Consider the following 22,986-nt stretch of genomic DNA (forward strand, 5'->3'; position numbering starts at 1 on the left):
CCGTCCGCCGTCGTTTGCCGCTACTCCGGTCCGTCCCCGGCCACCCCGACCACGTCCCCGAGCTCACTGTGAGCTCCTCTGGCTGCTCCCCCTACTCGCCTCCTCGGTCCGTCGCCGTTTAGCCGCCCTGCACTTCGGCCGCCATGGATGGAGCTTGCGCCCTGCCACGCCCCTGGCCGCGACCAGCTGCGCGTCAGCCGTCCCCTAGCCGCATCCGGCCGCGCGTGCGTGCGCCCGCTGCGCCCTGGACGTGCGCCTGCGCCGCCCACTGCTCCCGCGCTCGCCCTGCTGCTGCTTCTCCTTGCAGTGCTGCTGCTGCACTGCTGTTGCTGCTCGGCTACTGCCGCTGCTGCTTCCGGCTGTGCTGCCCTGCTACTCCAACTCAATGCGCTGCTGCTACTTACTGCTGCTTAGCTGCTGCTACTTACTGTTCGCTGATGCTGCTCTACTCCGACCACTACTACAGCTGGGCATGGCCATGGCCATGAGCTAGGTGTGCCATGTAGTGTGTGTCTGCCGTGTAGTGTGTGTGTGGCCGGCTGTGTCACATCCATGAGTGGCCGGCCCTATTTAGTTAAGTTATTAGGTTAGTTTATTTGTTTAATTAGTCACAAGTTGGTATCAGAGCCGACTGGCTGTAGGAATCCCCCTTTCCAACTCCTTGGCCGAAGTCGAGTCTAGTCATTGAAAAACTTTTACTAACATGGCTATGTGGCTTACGGGCCCACGTCGCCATTGGGTGGTATTAGGATCTTTTACTCCTTGTCTATACTCTGGGACTCTGATCTCTTTTCTATTCGGGATAAATGAATTTCGCTAATTCTAACATTAGGATCTCGTTATCACTTTCACCCGGAGAGCCCCTTATTACTGATGATCGTCTGCTGCACGTGAGGACCCTGAAGACACTCTCCGCTGTTAACCCAAAAACTTGTGTTCATCGCTTTTGCAATTCCCTTCCATCGATAAACTCCTATGGATAACCACGTATACTCGCCATTCATACAATGTTTCCCAGTTGATCTTGTTGTTACAAGATACCCCGAAATTCTCTCTGTTCTTCCGAGAATCCTTTGAGCTTACTGCCTTGCTGTTCTTTGTCACCTGAATACCCCTACGGATAATTCTCGCACTTACCGAGTATCCGCTCACCCCCAGTTGATTCAAGTATTTCACAAAAGTGTTCAAAATACCATTCGATCTTCCGAAAATCCTCAGGAGCCTTTTTGCTCTTGAAATTCTTGCTTACTTGCATTATGATTAATCTTAAGTCTTGTAATGTTATTGGCATCTCTTGTCATTATCATTTTGAGTCCGTTGATTCAATTTGTTGCGAATGCTCGCAATCCTCAATCAGAGCCTAGAATTCATCCTTTCAGCTCAGACGTCATTTGAAACGTGAACTGGTTATCGACCAATCAAATTGCCGTCAATTGTACCCCTAAGTCTATTCAACTTATCCATTCTTAATCAGACCATTGGCTTCTGATCCCTTGATTTGGAAATGATAATTCCTTTGCATTTGAGCTTTGAATTACTCAGTTGTTTTTATAGTCCGATGCCCTTTCGTTCCTTCTTCCTCTGATAGAGTACCGATACTCGCATCAGCTCCGTTGTAGACCACAAGACCCCTTGTTGGGTTATTATCCGACAGTGTCCTTCATATTCAATAACCTTGTGATCATTTCCATGGATATATAATGCCTTTGGTAATTTGTATCCTCTACTTGATAACCATACTCTACTTTTGAGCTGGTGATTTTACTCTTGAAGTTTGAGGTATATGTTTCTAAGATGCCCCGATGGATTGAACCTATACCTTCCCTAAAAACCGTATGAACCCGAAGGTTTTCACAAGTCATATCCTTCTGGTATTTTACCAGTTAATTTTCTACCATACAACTTCATCGAATGCGAGAAGTGAATGAAAGGTTATGCATTGGAGAAGTGGGAGTCGACCTTGAACTTTGTGTTCATGCCCATGGACACGATGTAGATCTTATCATTAAAGCTTCTCTTAAATTAATTATTCCCTGGGTATAAGTTCATCTTATATCTGGGATCTGGCCTTTTTCAATCGTGGTTCTGACCATGTTCTCCTTTAAATACCATTTCTCGTGCAAGTTTAAGCACTTGTCCTCTGCAGAGCAATACCCCCATCCAACCTCTACTTTGGTCTGTCGTCGAGTATTACCCCCTGGTATCTCGAGAATGCCAAGGAACTACTTAACTTCTTATGAGTTCTTCATCAACTAATATTCTTGCCAATTCCATTTTTCCAACGGGTTCTGAGTTGTTAGAACCCCTCAAGGACACCGATAAGTGAATCAATTCCGCACTCCGATTCAATAACTCTAAGTAATTTTTGTTGCTTACGAGTTTAATAATCCTTCAAGTCATTCCTAGCCTGCTCGGCTATGTCATTATCGTGCCGATTTTAACTGTGCTACCTGGACCTTCCCAGCGCACAAATTTCGAAAGTGAGCTAATCTTGTGTCGATCTTCCTCGTCATATCACTTCTCCTTGAATAGCAAACTTGATTTCGAGTTTGTGTCCTACCCGTGGTTCCAATAACCTTTCGCTTTCATCATTCCTTTGACTTGATGTCATCGTCGATCAATTACATCTTCTTGAAAACCTCTCAACAAATTTGTCGTGATCATTGTCAACAATTTGACTTCTTCCAAGTTGTGTGTCGAAATTCAGGATGAGAAATACCATCCTTGCCCCTCGATGAATTGGTGTTATCATCGACCACCTTATTGCCTTCCGTTCAACACAAACTTGTTCGTGTTTTGTGTATACCTTGAGATCCTTGCTATCCAGCATTTGTTCTCCTTTACCTTGGAGTATTACCATCTTTTTATGTCAAGAATGTCGTGGGAATTTCACCACCTCTTAAGAATTCTTGATATAGTAATACTTCTCGCCATCTCCGTTCATATTTTGGTCCCCGTGTTGTTTCTAACCGGGATACCAGCCATTTAACTATGATGTGCGACTTCAAAACTTCTAGCAACCCTATTGCTTTGAAGTTAATGGTCGATAAGTTTCATTCTTAGTCTATTGCTTATTGAATCATCATTCAAACATTGATCGTGCTACCTAGTCCAGATTTCCGGGTGCACCCTTCTATCATTGATAAATTGTGTATGTTTTCCTCGAGCATACATCATTATATCATTGATCTGACTAATGTTATCTCCTTGTTCACATAATTGTGGAAATCCATCTTTTTGGAAACCTCAATGAATTGTCACTGAGTCAATCAGCCACCTCCTCACCTCCTTGATTTAATGCCGAACTCTTGTTTCAGAACTCGCTTCCATAGTTCAATTCTCGAGAATATTACAATGCCATCTCGACAATTTGTGTTGCACCTTTCTTCTCAGGCATCCTGAGTCTGAGTTATCCTAACACCAACCAGATCTGAATCTCGGTCAGATATGATGGTTGGAACATATTTTCAAGAGTTATAACATTGGTTGTTATATGACCCGGTAAGGTGGTGTCATGCCTAGTACACCTGGCCGGAGGACCCTATTGTTATAGTTCCCTTCTTAACAAGGTTAGTGATTCTTCCATGAGGAAATCGTAAGACTTATTCTATAAGTTGTTCCTGATGGATCCTTTGTATATCCAAGTCCAACCTTTGCTTGAAGACCATGTCAATGCTATCTCGAAGCACGTCTGTGGTACTCCGATTTTCAATAAGAACGTTTGAAGCCCAATGCTAAATGTTTCCTGCTCAATTATCCAAACACCGCTGTATGGGTAATGTCATGAAATTTCTCTCCCCTTACCTAAAAGGGTTTTCTACTTCTATCTTGTCATGGATATCATGATCTGTTTGTCCTTGGGGAAGGATATACCCTTGAATTATGTGTTTAAACACATTTTACTTTCCATTGTTCTGTTTAATTTGATAATCATATTATCCTTTCCATTGTTTGGTTTACCCTTTCTTGAGGTCTATATGATCTAAGCAGTACTATTCTCCTGCTTATGTAAACACCTCGGTGTAAAATTCTGTCAGTAAGACCCTGTTACTTTTGTTGATGACATTCCGGTAACCACCGATGGACGAGAACTTTGCCTACTGGTCCGCCTCGTTTCAACGAGCAGGAAAATGGTTCTCTTCGTCCCTCGCCCTTGGTACCGATGTTGTTGCCGACATAACTAACAGTCTATTCTCTGACATGCCTTGCTATCATGATCGTGCATGATGAAAGCGCCCTCCCTACTTTGTAACCCATATGGTGGGCCCATAACCCACAGTTCCACAGGATCGAAACCTGACTCTCCTGTACACCCCCTGTTTCCAAGGTTGTTCCTCGCGCTTGACTTCGTATGTAATTCATGGACCACCTGCCTAGTGATCTAATCTGGTATCAGACGCAATACTTATTCCCATTGCTCTGAACCCCTTTCACACTTCGTTTCAGGCAATGAACGATTGCCTATGCGCTTGAAACTTCTATTTTGCACCTTACTTTGCTCTCGATATTTTTTTAAGATTAGATTCGAGAGTTACTTTCTGCCACCTTCCCTGATGTTATCTACTAGATAAGCAAACATTGTAGCGGTCCGTTCTCCCCGAATACTCCCCCTTTATCCTTTCGTAAGTACGATGGAGTTCCCGAAGAAAAGGACGACTTCATCATGATGACTGAAGCATAGGAATGAAGACATCAACGTAATGGATCGACCTCTTCGAGAAGAGCAACCAAGACCAAGAAGAATCGTTAGAATTTCGTAACCTATTCTTCCCCCTTTCTCCCCTCTTAAATCTCGGGACGAGATTTCTTGTAGTGGAGGAGAATTGTGACGCCCGGATAATTAAGCTACAGTAACCCTCTACTAATGATGCCACATCACCTCGGTTATTGTTGATAATTTCGCGTTAGTTCAAAACAATTTAAATTCAAATTTGAATTAAACTCAAACAACAAAAGTTCTCAAACAATAAAACTAAAGTGTTCACACTATTCTATAAATTCCCTGATCATTGCCATGATGGTACCAACTTCATTTGACTCACAGATAAATCCCTAGGAAATTAATAAGTGGTCCAACAGCAAATAAATTAGCCATTTCAAAATAAATGAATGTTTATGTATTTACAAACCACTTGAAATCGTGTATGATAGCTCAAAACATTGCCTACTATTTATGTGACAAGTTTTGCATTCAACAAAACTTATTTGGATTAAATTAAAATACAAAACGGTAGAGAAAATACAAAACAGAAAATTAGAAGAAGGAACAGGGGCTAAGTGCACACTGTGCACTAGAGGCCCAGTGCTACAGTGCATGGCCCAACCCACCACAGGCCTTTCCTCTTCTCCTGTACAGAGGAGAAGGCAGAGGCCATGGCGTGGCGGCCATCCCACGGCGCCATGGCCGGATGGCCACCACGTCGACTCCCCTCGGCCTATAAGAGCGTCCCCTGGAAACCCTAGCCAGCTCTCGACCGATCCCCTCACTTTCCCCATCGAATCGCCTCCTCCTCGGCTCGGAATCGAGCCCGAAACCTCGCATGGTGACTGTACACCTCGTCGCCGTTGCCGCGGACAACGTGCTCTCCGGCGCGTGTGGATCCGTCCAGGAGGATCGCCACCCTCGACTTCGTCTTCCCTGAGCAACAACTGGAGCTGGGACGTCCCGTACATTCGCCATCGACATCGGCATCTCCGCGTACATCGTCGCCGTCTGCCGTCGTTTGCCGCTACTCCGGTCCGTCCCCGGCCACCCCGACCACGTCCCCGAGCTCACTGTGAGCTCCTCTGGCTGCTCCCCCTACTCGCCCCCTCGATCCGTCGCCGTTTAGCCGCCCCGCACTTCAGCCCCCATGGATGGAGCTTGCGCCCCGCCACGCCCCTGGCCGCGACCAGCTACGCGTCAGCCGTCCCCTAGCCGCGTCCGGCCGCGCGTGCGTGCGCCCGCTGCGCCCTGGACGTGCGCTTGCGCCGCCCAATGCTCCCGCGCTCGCCCTGCTGCTGCTTCTCCTTGCAGTGCTGCTGCTGCGCTGCTGTTGCTGCTCGGCTACTGCCGCTGCTGCTTCCGGCTGTGCTGCCCTGCTACTCCAACTCAATGCGCTGCTGCTACTTACTGTTCGCTGATGCTGCTCTACTCTGACCACTACTACGGCTGGGCATGGCCATGGCCATGAGCTAGGTGTGCCGTGTAGTGTGTGTGTGTGCCGTGTAGTGTGTGTGTGGCCGGCTGTGTCACAGCCATGAGTGGCCGACCCTATTTAGTTAAGTTATTAGGTTAGTTTATTTGTTTAATTAGTCAAATGTGTAGATGACATGTGGACCCCATTTAATTAAGCTAGGTTTTTATTTAATTGATTACGTATAGTCTATGCCATGTGGGCCACACCTTCCCTTTAGACCAGTCAATTTGACTTGGTCAATTCTGATTAAATTAAATATAAAATTTCAGGAAATCAATAAACTTTGAAAATTAATATAAAATAATCCGTAACTCGGATGAAAAAGTTTTGAACATGAAAGTTGGTCAGAGCGGCGAGACGAATACGGATACACTCTCCGTTCGTCTGCCACACGTCCCTAGCATAGCGAACATGCAACCGTCTCCCTCCGGTTTGTTTGCTTGAATAAGCCAAACACCGGGAATACTTTCCCGGATGTTTTTCCCCCTTCGCCAGTATCGCCTAGTACTGCGTTAGGTCACACCTAGCACCGCGCATTGCCTTATCATATTTTGTGATGCTATGATTGCTTTATATTTATTGTTTCTTCCCCCCTCTTCTTCTCCGGTAGACCCCGAGATCGGCGCTGATGCCACCGAGTACAACTACGTCACCGACGACCCTTCTCCCTATACAACAGAGCTTCCAGGAAAGCCCCCCCTTGATCACCAGATATCGCCTATTCTTCTCTATACAGCTTGCATTAGAGTAGTGTAGCATGTTACTGTTTTCGGTTAATCCTATTCTGCTGCATAGCCTGTCATTGTTGCTACAGTTGTTACCCTTACCTGCTATCCTACTACTTAGTATAGGATGCTAGTGTTCCATCAGTGGCCCTACACTCTTGTCCGTCTGCCATGCTATACTACTGGGCCGTGATCACTTCGGGAGGTGATCACGGGTATATACTATATACTTTATATACATGACACATGTGGTGACTAAAGTCGGGTCAGCTCGTTGAGTACCCGCAAGTGATTCTGATGAGGGGGCTGAAAGGTCAGGTGGCTCCATCCTGGTAGAGGTGGGTCTGGGTTCCTGACGGCCCCCGACTGTTACTTTGTGGTGAAGCGACAGGGCAGGTTGAGACCACCTAGGAGAGAGGTGGGCCTGACCCTGGTCGGCGTTCGCGGATACTTAACCCGCTTAACGAGATCTTGGTATTTGATCTGAGTCTGGCCATTTGGTCTATACGCACTAAGCAACTACGCGGGAACAGTTATGGGCACTCGGCGTCGTGGTATCAGCCGAAGCTCTTTTTGACGTCAGCGACTGAGTGGCGCGCGCCGCATTGGACCGTAAGCTCGCGCTTGTATTAAGGGGGCTAGGTCCGCTTCCGGCCGCGTACACAATGTGCAGGTGTGCAATGGGCGATGGGCCCAGACCCCTGCGCGCATAGGATTTAGACCGGCGTGCTGACCTCTCTGTTGAGCCTAGGTGGGGATGCGACGTGTTGATCTTCCACGGCCGGGCATGACCCAGAAAAGTGTGTCCGGCCAAATGGGATCGAGCGTGTTGGGTTATGTGGTGCACCCCTGCAGGGAAGTTTATCTATTCAAATAGCCGTGTCCCTCGGTAAAAGGACGACCCGGAGTTGTACCTTGACCTTATGACAACTAGAACTGGATACTTAATAAAACACACCCTTCCAAGTGCCAGATACAACCCGGTGATCGCTCTCTAACAGGGCGACGAGGAGGGGATCGCCGGGTAGGATTATGCTATGCGATGCTACTTGGTGAACTTACCATCTACTCTCTTCTACATGCTGCAAGATGGAGGTGGCCAGAAGCATAGTCTTCGACAGGATTAGCTATCCCCCTCTTATTCTGGCATTCTGCAGTTCAGTCCACCGACATGGCCCTTTACACATATACCCATGCATATGTAGTGTAGCTCCTTGCTTGCGAGTACTTTGGATGAGTACTCACGGTTGCTTTTCTCCCTCTTTTCCCCTTTCTATACCTGGTTGTCGCAACCAGATGCTGGAGTCCAGGAGCTAGAGATCCCGAGGATGATTCTACGTGGAGTTCGGCTTCGAGAAGTAGTTAGGAGGTCCCAGGCAGGAGGCCTTGCCTTTTCGATCGTTGCTACTTTTGTGCTAGCCTTTTTAAGGCAATCTTGTTTAACTTATGTCTGTACTCAGATATTATTGCTTCCGCTGACTCTTGTGTTTTCGAGCTTATGTATTCGAGCCTTCGAGGCCCCTGGCTTGTAATATAAAGCTTGTTTTATTTTAATTTGTGTCTAGAGTTGTGTTGTGATATCTTCCCGTGAGTCCTCGATCTTGATCGTACACATTTGCGTGTATGATTAGTGTACGGTCAAATCGGGGGCGTCACATGTATAGAGTCGGTTTACAGAGAGAGAGGAATCTTCATATCCGAACACCAAGCTTGCCTTCCACGCAAAGGAGAGTCCTATCCGGACACAGGGAAAGCCTTCTGTCTTGTATCTTCATGGCCCATCAGTCTGGCCCACGTTACATAGCCCGGACGCCCGGGGACCCCCTAATCCAGGACTCGCTCAGTAGCCCTTGAACCAGGCTTCAATGACGATAAGTCCGGCGCGCAGATTGTCTTCGGCATTGCAAGGCGGGTTCCTCCTCCGAACACTTCAAGGTAGTTTGATCAACAAGAACTATATCCGGCTCTTCTTAGCAGTTACAACCCATTACCACAGGAACAAAATACTCAATAACAAGTTACGTCTATCAACAACCCTTTTTTCGGCGTGACGTTTATGCTTGGCTTCATTATTATCTCGAACCGTTTTTAGCCTCTCGCTTCACGTTTCGAGGCACGGCCCGCATCGATACGTCTTGTCCAAGCAGAGATCTCGTCCCCTTATTGCGGGATTCTCATAATACCGGTTTGGATAACCCAACCGTGCCATTTGTACGACCCCTTGGGAATAGGTGAGTTTTAAGGCTTGTGAGGAGGCGCTTGGTTTTCATTGCCTTTATAAAGGGATAAAGACCCATCTTTCCTCCCTGTGCCTTTCTTCTTCCTTAGCCTTTCCATCCCTGAGCTCCAACGCCCAAGTCTCGACTTCTTCTGTTGCCACCAAGCACTCCGGCCATGTCCGGGTCCGGCTATCAAGGCAAGTGGGTGGCCTCCTCCGTCACCGAGGAGGACATCGTGGGGCTCCGGGAGGCGAGGTACCTGACTGCAGAAATCCCACACAGGCTCCCTGCCAAAGGGCGGTTCATCCCCACACCAAAGCCCGGTGAGAGGGTTGTGTTTATCCCTCACTTCCTCTGTGGGTTAGGGTTCGCTCTTCACCCCTTTGTTCGCGGTCTTATGTTCTATTACGGGCTAGATTTTCACGATCTAGCCCCGAACTCGTTCCTCCATATCTCGGCGTTTATCGTCATGTGTGAGGCTTTTCTCCGTATCCCCCCACACTTCGGCTTGTGGCTCAAGACATTCAACGTGAAGCCGAAGATGGTTGATGGGGAGCACGCTAAGTGCGGCGGCGCTATGGTGAGCAAGCTTGCCAACGTTACCTGGCCAAAAGGAGCCTTCGTGGAAACCGTCAAGGTATGGCGGCAGGAGTGGTTCTACATCACCGAACCCCGCGGCACCAAATGGGCGGTCGCCCTGCATTCAGATCCGGTCCTGCACTATGGCTTGCATCGTGGATCAATAAGGGTCTGGACTAGGGATCTTCCGACGCGGTGTTGATGCTGCAAAAGCGTATCAAAAGCATCATCGACAAAGACACCAAACTTACCAACGTGATCCAAGTGATGCTTGTCCGCCGAACCCTTCCGTGCCAGCGACGGTCTCTCCGTATGTGGGAGTTTAATCCGAAAGGGCCGCGAACCCTGCAGCAGTTCTTTGGCACAACGCACAAAGGGATCTGGAAACTGCTCTTCAAGACTCAAATGTCATGGCCGAATACATCTGAGGACATTGGCCTCGAGTGCAACCATCCGGACACCCCGGTAAGCACTTAATCTCTGAACATAGCTTAGTCTATTAATCTAGGGTGATGTACTGAAAATTCCGCCCTTTTAATCAGGGTTGGATAAAGAAAGGGGAGCGAATCAGGTGTTGGGCCCCTCTTCCCAAAAACCCAGTTGATCCTCTGTTAATGAAGATGCTGGTCCCGGCGCCGTATCAAGCGCCGGCGAAGAAGGACAAGAAGAAGAAGAGCAAGAAAGCCGAAGGTGGCCTTCACCTTAAAGGTACATCAGACGCAAAGTCCGGGGGGACCGAGTCTCCCTCCTCCGAAGACGAAGAGGAGGAAGAAGGTGAGAACCCTCCTCCCCAAGGAAGGAAGAGGGCGGCCTCCGAAGACCTGGAGGTGGAGGCACCCAAGAGGGGAAAGATAACCCTGTCGGATGGCTCGGATTCGGTAGCCGAAGCCATCCTAGAGCATCGCCCCAGGGTCAAGCCCCTTGCCGAATCGTAAGTAACTAAGGACGCTCTATACACATCCAGTTCCTTTCGAACTTGCGGGAATAATATTAAATTACGTGCTGCAGCCCGGCCCGCGATCTCCCTCAAGTATCATCGTCATTGGGGGATCTACCGCCGGATATGATGGAGAGCAAGACGCCACCACAAGATTCCCTGCCCCCAAGGGCGGACGACATTGAGGTGTCATCCCGGAGGACTTCTCCAGATCGCCGAGAGGTACAAGGGACCCTTAACACGGCATCGGAGGGGAATGCATTGGTTGTTGGGGGCATAGGAGGCGCGGCCCCCGTGAAGACCAACGATGGGGGCCCTGGATTGTTCGGTCCCCAGCCGAATACTGCTCTGGAGACGGATCCGGAGTCAGGTGAGCGGTCCCCTTCAAGGGAGGGGGGAGCGCCTAATACTACGGCGATCTCCATGAACCCGGAGGCGCCGAATACCCTGATGGATGTACTGCAGAGTGCGTCCGTCATGGAGGAGCACCGTACCTTGATGGGTACGGTGTTTGAGAAGATTCAGTCCGCAAAAAGTGGGCTGAATGAAGCCTTCACGAGCCTACTAACAGGCTTCGAGGTATGCGATGTAATGTCTTTAGCCGCCTTGCATATGAACAAATACACCTGTATATAGACAGTAGCCCCTGAGACTTTGGTGGTCCATGAAAAAGGGCGAACAGAGGATCTATAGATATTTGAGGGAAGTAACATGCTTATTTAATTTGGAAAAACAGGCTTCACTATTAGCGGCAACTGCCCAGGCCGCGGAGGTTTCCGAACTAAAGCAGGAACTGAAGCTGGCCGATGAGGACATTGTCCTTATTAACAAGCGGCTCGACGAGGCACAAGGTATTCTTCGAATACTCCTTTTATGCCTATATGAATGTGCGAACACTAGATTGAAATTCAAACGCTGTTATTTGCGTAATTGCAGATGGTGCTGCCGAGGTTGAGACCCTCAGAGGTGAACTTTCCCGGGCCAGAACAGGCTAGGGTGAGCAATGCGGCCGCTGATAAAGCGGCTGCGGAGTTGAAGGCCGAACAAGCCACCCGACACCAATGCGAGGAGCGGATATCCGTCGTAGAGCAAGAGCTCAAGGACGTCGCCTGCAAGTGCGACTCCCTCGAGAAGGAGAATAAAGCCAAGGCAACCAAAGTCGACAAGGCCCTTTAGGAGGCAAAAATTGCGCGATCCGAATCGAGAGCGGCTCGAGATCCGGCAGGACGGACAGATAGCGGCTGGTAAGCCCTTTCTTTTACAGACTAAGTTTGGCGATCAGAGATATGCCTTGCTTAATCGACTGTGGAGTTCTCCAGACGCCTTCGCGGATCTTCCGAAGAGTGCCGTCGACGACGCGCAATTCTTCCAGACTCAGGAGGGATACGCCATGAAGAAGCTATTCTGGGCACAGTTCGCGGCGCAGGAGCGCCCGACGCTGCTGAATGACCAAATGGTGCAATGGGCCGAGCTGCATAAGATACCCGGAGCGGCCATGAAGGATGTTATAGTTCGGCTGTGGCCAACCGAACCCCTTCCGGGCAGCTATTTCGGCTTGGTACGGCGACTTGTCGATGCAGTGCCATGAATTGACGCTGTCAAGCGGTCGGTGTGCATAGAAGGTCCGCAGATGGCCTTCGCCCGCGTCAAGATGTACTGGGTGAAGATGAAGGCCGCCGATGTTGCTGTTAAGGGCCCTCTCGGAGGCAAGGACCACCGTACGCCGGAGCGCTACTTAGACGACGTCCTAGAGGGCGCCCGATTGATAGAGGGGCAATGCTCAAAGGACATTATGTTTGAATGAATGTACCTGAACCGCCTGGATGTTTTTATTATGCATTAAAGCTTTGTGATATATTTGCATCTTTATCTAAAAGTGTTATCCTCCTATGTGGCCGTTATTGTATTCCTGAGAGTTTTCCAGTCGTCGGCTTTAGCCCCCACGTAGATACTACAGGGTGTTCAGAAGAGCACATGTTCACACTTGATCCAACGTCTCGGTCCATAAAGGAGGTGTCAGTGCGGTGAACCAGGCAATCGGACTATGGGGCTTTATCGCTCTCACTTAGCCATAGGAGTTTGACGATGGGTCTACGAGATAGCCCCTGGTATGTACGCGGCTATCCCAATGCGGATGCGCTACATATGTGACCGGCAAACAGTCCTTCGTGTAATACGAAAAAAATCGCTAAAGATTTTAAGCAGTTGCCGAGTGGCTGACCAGCTCTCGCCGCATCATGACAGTCAGTTTTCGGCTTTCTCTACTGAGGTGCTTAACCAGATGAACCAGAAACACAATCGCAGTAGTTCTCCCTTTACTACCCTAGCCGATCAGACGGAATGTAAGGTAGCAAACACAGGAGCCGGGCAACCCAACTATTGACCAAAGACATGATTCGAAGCCGATGCATATAGTGCCGAGCTCGGGACGCCGAATTGTGCTATAAAGTTGTTCGAACTTTTGTTTGGCAACACATGTGTTGCCAAATAGAGCCCCTGGCAATTTGTGTCGAGGTGTGTGCGTGAGGCAACTGAAGAGACGGAGTAAAGTCTATAAGTAAAGACGATACCGAATAAGAATTTGGTTCACTGGAATCTGATTGATACGTCAAAACGTAATCTTACAGAGGGTACCATAATCACCAAGGCCATTTTACATGCCGGGGGTCTAAGGCTAAGGGGAAAATCTCTATACAGGTTCTTGAGTGAAGTTGTGGTCTACAAAATCCTTTGCACCTTCTTGCCGCACGTCTACGCCGCTTTCGCCTGAGTAAGAAAGATTCCTTTGCGAGGACTGGTCTTCGACTATTTGTACAAAACAGGGTTCGGAGAGAGTCCTTGTGACTCCGTAGGATGAGTAGGTTTTGATTCACCTATGGTAAAAGAGAAAAACTAATTAAAGAAAGGGGAAGGCCGTATAGGGTCGAACCGTACTATAGTCCTGCCCGTATTGTGCCTCCGCTGATGCCCAAGGTATTTTGAGTGCATAATTATGCATGCGCGGTACGGATTTCGCGGATGTACATGGCGATCGACGGAGGCAAAAGTGCTAATCCAGCTCAGGAATTGCCGAGCTGTTAGCATGTGGAATTGGCCGGCCTTGTGTAATAGAGCTCGGCGGCTTAATAACCGATGAGGTGTGCGGCTTGAGAGGGCCGCTTTGTACTTCGGCCGCGATGGCCACAGTATGCTCCTCAGTACGGAGGGAGTGTTCTATGTTTCCATTGATTGTAATGACACCACGTGGACCGGGCATCTTGAGCTTTAGGTAAGCGTAGTGCGAGACCGCGTTTGAAGCGAGCGAACGCGGTTCGTCCGAGTAGTGCGTGGTAGCCACTGCGGAAAGGGACGATGTCGAAGATTAAGTCTTCGCTTCGGAAGTTATCCGGCGAACCGAAGACAACCTCCAATGTGATTGAGCCTGTGCAGCGGGCCTCTAGACCAGGTATTACTCCTTTAAAGGTAGTTTTAGTGGGCTTGATTCTTGATGGATCAATGCCCATTTTGCGAATAGTGTCTTGGTAAAGTAGGTTGAGACTGCTGCCGCCGTCCATGAGGACTCGCGTCAGGTGGAATCCATCGATGATTGGATCAAGGACCAGAGCTGCTGAACCTCCATGACGGATGCTAGTTGGGTGGTCCTTTCGATCGAAGGTGATCAGGCAAGCCGACCATGGGTTGAATTTTGGGACGACCGGCTCTATGGCATAGATGTCCCGTAATGCGCGCTTGCGCTCCCTCTTAGGGATATGTGTGACATATATCATGTTTACTGTCTTTACCTCGGGGGAAATTTCTTCTGTCCCCCTGTGCTCGGTTGACGAGGCTCTTCATCGTCGTCCTCGCTGGGCGGCCCTTTCCCCTTGTGTTCGGTGTTAAGTTTGTCGGCATGTTTGAAGACCCAACAGTTTCTGTTGGTGTGATTGGCAGGCTTATCGGGGGTGCCATGAATCTGGCAGGGCCGATCGAGTATTCTGTCCAAACTGGATGGACCATCTCTGTCTCCTTTGAACGACTTCTTTCGTTGGCCGGATTTAGAACCGCTGAATCTGGCGTTGACCGCCATATCTTCGGTACCGTCATTATTGACTCGATGCTTGTGCTTGTTGCGTCGTGGCTTGCCATCGCCGTCCCTGGCTTCGGAGGTGCCAGGGTCGCTGGTGCTATTGCTTCTTCGGGCTAGCCAGCTGTCTTCTCCCGCGCAAAAGCGGGTCATGAGTGCGGTAAGGGCTGCCATGGACTTCGGCTTTTCTTGGCCGAGGTGTCTGGCGAGCCATTCGTCCTGGACGCTGTGTTTAAAGGCCACGAGGGCTTCGGCGTCTGGACAGTCTACAATTTGATTCTTTTCAATTAAGAACCTGGTCCAGAGTTTCTGGGCCGACTCTCCGGGTTGCTGGACTATGTGACTGAGGTCGTCGGTGTCTGGGGGCCGTACATAGGTACCTTGGAAATTGTCCCTAAAGGCATCTTCCAAATCCTCCCAGCTGCCGATGGAGTTTTCTGGTAGGCTGTTTAGCCAGTGTCGTGCCGGTCCCTTAAGCTTTAGGGGGGGATATTTGATGGCTTGTAGATCGTCGCCACGAGCCATGTGGATGTGGAGAAGGAAATCTTCAATCCATACTGTGAGGTCTGTCGTACCATCGTATGATTCGATGTTCACGGGTTTGAACCCTTCTGGGAACTGGTGCTCCATTACCTCATCGGTGAAGCATAGGGGGTGTGCGGTGCCTCTGTATCGGGCAATGTCTCGATGCAGTTCGGATGAGGTCCGTATGCGGTTTTCTGCCCGGGTGGGGTTGTGTTTGTCGCACCAGGCCTGATGGTCGTCTTCTCGTGCTGGGGCACGCCCTCTTGATCCGTAGATTGATCTAGTCTGACCGGCTCTATTGTCCAGGTCCCGTCGTAGGTCGTAGGTGTATTCTGGAGCTGCTGTTTCTCTGCCTCTGCGGCGGGGCGGGGCGGGCTGGTGTTCGGCTTGAGTTGCCGCCCTGTCCCGACCACGTGGAGGTCAGTCCGTTCTGTCAACAGCATCGCACGTTGGCGGTATGGGCTCTAGCGCCTCATCGTCGAATTGGGGTAGCAGCTGGCGCTTTGGGTAACTCTTAGTTGGGCGTTCGAGGCCGTATTCCTCGGCTGCCAGGACATTAGTACATCTGTCATTGAGCAGATCCTGATCAGCTTGAAGCTGTTGCTGCTTCTTTTTCAGGCTTCTTGCAGTGGCAATTAGCCTGCGCTTGAAGCGCTCTTGGTCGAGGGGTTCCTCCGGCACGATGAAGTCTTGGTCGCCGAGGCTCACGTCCTCTTCGGAGATTGGTAGGTAATTGCAATCCTCCGAGCCCTCGTTATCAACGAGATCATCAGGGTCGACTTGCCCCTCCTCCCAATCGTCCTGTTTGGAAGTTGGCTCTACAGGGGCTTCGGGGTCTTCGGCATTCTCTGGAGTGTTATCGTATCCGGTGCCGGTACTGCTGTCTTTGTCGTGGCGCGATTTTGAGCAGCGCCGCTGACGTCGACGCTTTGGAGGGGCTTCGGCAGGCTTGTCCTCATCCGGATCCTTCTTGCCGTCATCGTCCTCCTTGGGTGTATCCACCATGTATACGTCGTATGTGGAAGTGGCTGTCCATCGTCCGGTAAATGGAGGGTCTTGGCCTTGTTCGTCTCCGACATCGTCGTCCATACCGTCGATGTCTTCGGAGGCGCAGCCCAGCATGTCAGTTAGGTCTTAGACAGTGGCTATGAAGTGGGTGGTGGGTGGGACGTAAAATTCCCTACTCTTAGCCCCTAGCCCGGCCTGGGCATAGTTCGGAAGTGATCCTTCCGTAATGGCGAGTGATCGCATTAAGTCCAGAGCCTCGTTCAAAGGCGAGGTTTGGGCAGAGGAAAGAGAGTCCGCGGGGCTGTCCGGGGTTGGAGCGTCGTGGTCGCACCTACTTAACACGGACCCTGAGGGTTCGGACTTAGAGTCCGGCGGAGTGTCCGGCGTTTGAGCGTCAAGGGGAGTTCGGTTCGTCTTTGGGTTTGCCACTGACGCCGCCCCTCCAGATCTCTGGTAGCAAATTTGATAGTTGCAGAGAGTCATGCGGGCTCTAAACTCCCGTCCTCGGACCTGGCAACCCGCTCTGGATCTAAGGTCGGAGCGGCAACTGGGGCCGCGAACCCCTCGAAGATCAAGTCTCCTCGCATGTCGGCGACATAGTTTAGGTTCCCAAAACTGATCTGATGACCAGGGGCGTAGCAGTCGATCTGCTCAAAGTGGCCAATCGAGTTGGCACGTAGTGCAAAGCCACCGAATACAAAAATCTGGCCGGGGAGAAAAGTCTCCTTCACGCGGCATTGTTGTAGATGATTGACGGAGCCATCGAACCTTCTGCTGACAGCACAGAGGAACTCTCAATGAAAGCACCAATGTCGGTGTCAAAACCGGTGGATCTCGGGTAGGGGGTCCCGAACTATGCGCCTAAGGATCGAAGGTAACAAGAGGCAGGGGAGACGATGTTTACCCAGGTTCGGGCCCTCTTAATGGAGGTAATAGCCTACTTCCTGCTTGATTGACTTTGATGAGTATAGGGGTTACAAGAGTTGATCTACCTCGAGATCGTAATGGCTAAACCCTAGATGTCTAGCCTGTATGATTATGATTGCCTCTACGAACTAAACCCTCCGGTTTATATAGACACCGGAGAGGGCTAGGGTTGTACAGAGTCGGTTTACAGAGAGAGAGAGGAATCTTCATATCCGAACACCAAGCTTGCCTTCCACGCAAAGGAGAGTCCTATCCGGACACGGGGAAAGCCTTCCGTCTTGTATCTTCATGGCGCATCAGTCCGGCCCACGTTACATAGCCCCGACGCCCGGGGACCCCCTAATCCAGGACTCCCTCAGTCACCACGGGAATCCGTGAGTTGAATGCCAAAACACATATCAAGTGAATCAATATGATACCCCATTGTCACCACGAGTATTCATATGCAAGACATATATCAAGTGCTCTCAAATACATTAAAGTATTCAATCAGATAACAACAAAATCTCAAAGGGAAACACTCAATTTGTCACAACAAGATAGAGAGGGAAATCACCATATGATCCGACTATATTAACAAAGCCCGCGATACATCAAGATCATGACATCTCAAGAACTTGAGAGAGAGAGAGAGATTGAACACATAGCTACTGGTACAAACCCTCAGCCCCGAGGGTGGACTACTCCCTCCTCATCGTGGTGGCCGCCGGGATGATGAAGATGGCCACCGGTGACGATTCCCCCCTCCGGCAGAATGCCGGAACGGGGTCTAGATTGGTTTTCGGTGGCTACAGAGGCATGCGGTGGCGGAACATCTGATCTAGGTTTACCCTGAGGGTTTTCGGAATATTTGTGAATTTATAGGGTAAAGAGGGTGTGCGGGAGGCCACCGAGGTGGGCACAACCCACCTGGGAGCGCCTAGGCCCCCAGGCGCGCCCATGTGGGTTGTGCCCCCTCAGGGCACCCCCAGGTGCTGCTCTGGCCCATTGGTGGTCTTCTGGTCCATAAAAAATCCACAAAAAGTTTCGCAGCGTTTGGACTCCGTTTGATATTGATTTGCTGCGATGTAAAAAACAAGCAAAAAACCGCAACTGGCATTGGGCACTGGGTCAATAGGTTAGTCCCAAATAATGATATAAAGTTGCTATAAAATGATTGTAAAACATCCAAGAATGATAAAATAACAGCATGAATACGTCATAAATTATAGATACATTGGAGACGTATCAGCATCCCCAAGCTTAATTCCTACTCGTCCTCGAGTAGGTAAATGATAAAAGAAATAATTTATGAAGTGTGAATGCTAGCAAAGTGCATAAGTTTGATCAATGATAATTTCAATCACTTCTCCTAGCATCATAACAACAATTCTTTCTTATAAAACTTCTCATGTTAAAGTAGCAACCAATTCACATGTTAAGGTTCAAACAATGAATTCTCTTGAAACTCAACAACCTATATTCTCAGTCACCAAGCAATTGTAATTCAACTTATTCAATAGAGTTTAAGTAAGAGCTCCACATACTCAACCATCATATAGTCTTCTAGGATTGCTAACACTCACCGCATACACATGGGCAAAACGTTTCAACCGGACACATAGAAATATAGGGGCTTATGATTTCGCCTCCCAACGTATTCACCTCAAGGGTGATGTCAACAATAATAACTCATGCTACCCATATCCAACTGGATATATGTGCCTAGATCTTTCCTCACCACATGATGCTTGCCAAAAGAGATAAATAAAAAAGGAATAGAGAGAAAAACTTTGACTCTTTGCATAAAAATAAATACATAAAAATAAAAGATTGGCCCTTCGTAGAGGGAAGCAGAGGTTGCCATGCGCTTATTTCTTTGTATGCTCAACCCCTTAGTGCAAAAGAACGACACATTGTATTGCCCCTTGTGATGGCAACCTTTACTAAGCAGTCAGTCGCTTTTATTCTTCACCATCACAAGTTCGTACAACGCTCAATTTTCTGTTACACTAAATGATCTCACACTTTTAGAAGCAATTTTTATTGCCTTGTTGCACCGATGACAACTTACTTAAAGGATCTTGCTCAATCCTTAGGTAGGTATGGTGGACTATTGAAGATAAAATTTGGGTTTAAGGGTTTTTGGATGCACAAGTAGTATCTCTACTTGGTGCGGAATTTTTGGCTAGCAAAGATGTGGGGCAAGCACCACATGTGAAGGATCTATGACAATATAACTTCTATGTGAATATGAATAAACATAAACCATTACGTTATCTTCCTTGTCCAACGTCAACAATTTTGGAAAATATTTTGATGGGGGCTCAAAATCACAAAAGATTTCCAAGATAGTGTATTTGCGTGTGAAAGTTCTCTTCCTTATAGTAATTATTTAGGAATTGCTTGTATGACCAATATTGTGATTGCCAAGCTTCAAAAGATTTCACTTTCTAAACCCAATGTGAAGCTACCACTAGGCATGATATAATTTCAACTTCATGATATTCAATTCATTCAACAATTTACTCATAGGATATAAGTGAAGCACAAGAGTAAGTGACAAGCTACTCCAAAAAGATATAAGTGAAGATCAAACGAGTAGTTAAGTAAATGGGTAGCTATTTGAGGACTCTCTCTTATTTAAAACTTTCAGATCTAAGTATTTTATTAAAACAACAAGCAAAACAAAACAAAATGTCATTCCAACAATAGCACACATCATGTGAAGAAGCAAAAACTTAGGATCAACCGATACTAACCGATAATTGTTGAAGAAGAAAGGTGGGATGCCTACCGGGGCATCCCCAAGCTTAGGTGCTTGAGACTTCTTGAAATATTATCTTGGGGTGCCTTGGGCATCCACAAGCCTGAGCTTTTGTGTCTCCTTAATTCCTTTTATATCACGGTTTCCCTAAATCTTAAAAGCTTCATCCACACAAATTTCAACAAGAACTCGTGAGATAAGTTAGTATAAACCAATGCAAAAACCTTGTCATTCTCTATTGTAGAAAATCACTAAAATTATTATTCAACATTGCATACTAAATGCCTCTGCATATTTAATACTCCTATCCTCAAATAGAATCATTAAACAAGCAAACATATGCAAACAATGTAAACATAACAGCAATCTGCCAAAATAGTACAGTCTGTAAAGAATGCAAGAGTATCAATACTTCTTAAACTCCAAAGATTATGAAAATCTACCACACTATAGAAAATTTATCTGAGCTTATTTTGCAAAAGGTTTCAACATTTTATCACATTCTTTCTTTTCTAGGGAATTTTTGCAACAGCGGTAAACTTTCTGTTTTCAAACAACAACATGTAGACTTGTAAAATAAGCATAGTAAAGGTTATCAATGCCACTTTTATTGAAATAAAAGATGCAAAACATTATTCTAAATAACACCAAGAAAATCCTAACAAAATAAATTGACGCTCCAAGCAAAACACATATCATGTGACGAATGAAAACATAGCTCCAAGTGAGGTTACCGATAATGTTGGAGACGAAAGAGGGGATGCCTTCCGGGGCTTCCCCAAGCTTAGTTGCTTGGATCTTCCTTTAATACAACCTTGGGGTGCCTTGGGCATCCCCAAGCTTAGGGTCTTGTCACTCCTTATTCTCCTCATATCGACATCTCACCCAAAACTTGGAAACTTTAATCACACAAAACTTAACGGAGCTTCGTGAGATAGGTTAATATGATAAGGAGCAAACCATTTCACTTTAGTAATGTCAAAGACAAGATTCATAATTGTTTCCACACAATGAATACTGTAGCATACCATTTCCACAATTTATATTGAGCAATATAAGCCATAGAAACTAGAAAACAAGCAAACTATGCATTGAAAACAGAATCTGTCAAAAAACAGAACAGTCTGTAATGATCTGAATAACTACCATACTTCTGCTACTCCAAAAATTCTGAAAAAGTTGGAAAGCCTGGGTAATTTGTATATCGATCACCTGTAAAAAATTAAGAATTTTATCACGCTCCAGTGAATTGTCAAAATTCCTGGACTGAGCGTAAAAGTTTCTGTTTTTGGACAGAATCAAGTCAACTATCATCCACACTATCCCAAAGACTTTACTTGGTACTTTATTGAAACAAAAGCTATAAAACATGATTAATACAGTAGCATAATAATGTGAACACACAAAAACAGTAGGTAAAAGTGCTGGGTTGTCTCCCAACAAGCGCTTTTCTTTAATGCCTTTTAGCTAGGCATGATGAGTTCAATGATGCTCGCATCAAAGATAAGGATTGAAACATGACAAGAGCATCATGAATCATAAGTTCATCTCTCATAATAATTTTCAGTAGCATCATAAATAGATTCATCAATATAACCATCACATAAAGCATTCTTTCCATGATCCACAAGTGTAGAAATTTTATTACTCTCCACATAAGAAAATTTCTGTTCATTCACAATGGTGGGAGTATCATATGAAACTCGAATACTATAAATTGTTTCCACATAAAAAGAGTAATGTTCAGTAAAAGGATATTCAAAATTATGACAATAATTATCACTACTTTTTATAATATAAATATCATCACAATAATCATCATAAGTAGGAGGCATGCAATCATCATAGCAAATTTCATCATTCAAAATAAGGGGACTAAAAAGATCATCTCCATTAAGCATAGCCTCCCCAAGCTTGGGACAAACATAAATTGCAGCAAATAAATTCTCAAACATGTCATTCTCATCAAACATAGCATCCCCAAGCTTGTGGCTTGGCATATCATAAGCATAATCACTCTCATCATTAATAGTGTGAATAGCACCAACGGTATGACAATTGCTATCATCATAATTTCCCAAGTTGGTGCCAAAAAGATTTCCAAGATTATAAGAAGTATCAATATCTTCCCAATCATAATCATCACAACAAGCAATGGGCATAACAAAATCATCATCAATCGTGCTCTCGGACATTGTGACAGAAGACATAAAAGCAATATCATCATCAAGTGCATCATCCTCCACAATTATTTTTGATTCATTTTCATGAGGCACAACAATAATAGGAGCAACACTATTTGGGAGAGATACCTTTTTACCTCTTTTCTTTCTTCTTTTATTCTTCTTCACCACATCATCTGTGGGTTTAATTAATTTATTCGAGCTTCTTATTGAAGAGATTGATTGGATAGGAAGCTCCTCCTCGTTACCTGATTCATCATAATAAACACCAGGAGGGTACTGGGAAATATTTTCCCTCTCATTAGTACTCTCTTCATATTCTATTTGTTTTCTTGTCTTTAGATAGTTGGCAATATAAGTATTCTCAATGCAATTTACCACACAAAACATATAAATTTCCTCTAGATCAAAATCAAGAAATCTCTCGAGATTAAATTTTGGAGTACCCTCAGTTATACGTTTCATTTCTTCATACCCCAAAATAAGACTACGCTCTTTATGATTCTAAAGGGTAATCAAGTTATCACAATTTTTGGACATGATTTGATCATGAAACAATTTGCATTGGAGATTTAAATGACCACGTTCATTGCAAAGTTCACAAGGATGGTGAAAAAATTAAATCTTTCAGCACAATCATCTAGCCTCTCTTGCAAAATTTTCTTTTCTAAATATTTATGCTTCATACAAAATCTATCTTCCCTTTTTGGTGTGCATTTGCACTCCCAATTCACACCGCAAAAATTGACATGCTTATGAGAAACATTTTTGTCATGACTTGTGCAACCATCATTAGCATTTTGGATATTCAAAGAATTCATACTAACAACATTGCAATCATGCTCATCATTCAAATATTTTGTGCCAAACATTTTATTGACTTCTTCTTCTAACA

Source organism: Triticum aestivum, chromosome 2D, assembly GCF_018294505.1.
Source record: "Triticum aestivum cultivar Chinese Spring chromosome 2D, IWGSC CS RefSeq v2.1, whole genome shotgun sequence".
In the NCBI taxonomy this organism is placed as follows: Eukaryota; Viridiplantae; Streptophyta; class Magnoliopsida; order Poales; family Poaceae; genus Triticum; species Triticum aestivum.